The following is a 1635-nucleotide window of genomic DNA, read 5'->3' as shown; positions in this document are numbered from 1 at the left end:
CCTGCATCCATCCACACCAGTGTTTGATCTCTCAGTGAATGGCACTGTAGTTCATTCAGCTGCAGAATCCTGAGACCTGGGGATTGTTTCAGAAACTCTTTTCCTCTTAGCTCTGCTTCCTGTATTGTCCAGGATGTTACCCACACCTTTTATCTACCTCTCAGATCTGCCCACATCTCTGCGCCTGCGCTACCATCCTAATCCAGTATAACATCTTGTCCTGATGGGACCACAGCAGTAGCCACCGAAATGCCCTCATCCCTCTTCTCTACCTCAGCCTGTCCTCCTACAGCAACCAGAATACTCTTTTTAAAATGCAGGTCTGATCAAGCTGTTTTGATACTTAAAAGCTTTCCATTGCTTACCACTGCCTGCAGCAGAAAGATCACACTCTGACTACCTCTCCGTCTCTGACTTGAATCTCGCAGACCTGCTCACTTTCAGTTGCTTCAATGTGCCACATTCCTTGCATCCGTAGGGTCTAGCACAGTTCTACACGTTGTCTGAAACTCTTTTCCCTCCATCTGCCTGAGGTTGCCTAGGTAACTTCTACTGCCAGATGTGAGGTCACTTCACAGAAGCCTCCCCTGACCCTTGAGACTGAACCACATCTCACTGTTCTGCCCCCTCGTTGTACCCAGTTTCTCTTCCTAGAAAGTATCACCATTTATATTTATACATGTTATTACCTAATGATTTGATTAATGTCTGTCTTGCTCACTAACATGCTAGTTTCATTAGGGCAATACCTATATTTATTATTCTTATTTTATCCTCAAAGCCTTGTTCAGTGCCTGGCTCATGGTAGGCACTCAGTAAAAATTTCTTTGAAAAAACAAAGAAATGAACAAATGAAGATCATAGTTCTTGCCCAAGGTCAAGATGAGAGGCTGAAACTATAGACGGCATTCTGATTTTCAGCTCAGATTACTAGCCTTCTCAGCAAAGAGCTCGTTCTGAATTATTGGAACCAAAGCAACTTCACAACTCATCAAGTCCAATTTCTCAACCCTATCGTGTTTCTATGATTACATTTATTCAGCAAGAGGATGCTGTAGGTAATTTTTCTTTTTCCCATGAAATACATGCAATCATATAGCTCTATTTTGAGAAGGTATTATGAAAAATCATGCCACTATTTAAAACTTGCCAAGATTCTTGAGGTTCTCAGATGAAACAGAAGGTGTAGGTCATAAGCAGCAATTTTTTGTCCCTTGCAATAGAATTTCCTGTTCCAAAAAATGCTGTTAATTTCAAAAGCTGATCTCTCCAAAAGAGCCTTCTATTAGGTGGGGTCATCATCCCCATGTTCCCAGCTGCCGTGTATAATACACCTTCTCTTAAGAGTGAGAAGGAAGAAAGCCACTTCGCTGTTTGGAAGTGCCTTGTGTATTTTATAAAATCCCCATAAGATGGTCAGTGGTTGCTATATTTGTATGACAAATTGTTCATCACTGAACAAGTCTGAAGATATGATTCTGAAGGGTATTTGTTCTACGGTTGAAAATGGGATCATTATTTTTGACCTCCCCTTGCTCACGTCGATGACTCCCCCTGCGTGCGGGTAATCCACTGGTTATAAGGAGCCACGCGTCCCCCTGTGGACTGCAGGCAGGGTGACCAAGCAGGGCCGGC

This window comes from Artibeus jamaicensis, unplaced genomic scaffold (assembly GCF_021234435.1).
Source record: "Artibeus jamaicensis isolate MK-2021 breed Jamaican fruit bat unplaced genomic scaffold, CSHL_Jam_final contig_391, whole genome shotgun sequence".
In the NCBI taxonomy this organism is placed as follows: Eukaryota; Metazoa; Chordata; class Mammalia; order Chiroptera; family Phyllostomidae; genus Artibeus; species Artibeus jamaicensis.
The sequence above is the reverse complement of the archived record's forward strand: the minus strand, read 5'-3'. Positions refer to the sequence as shown.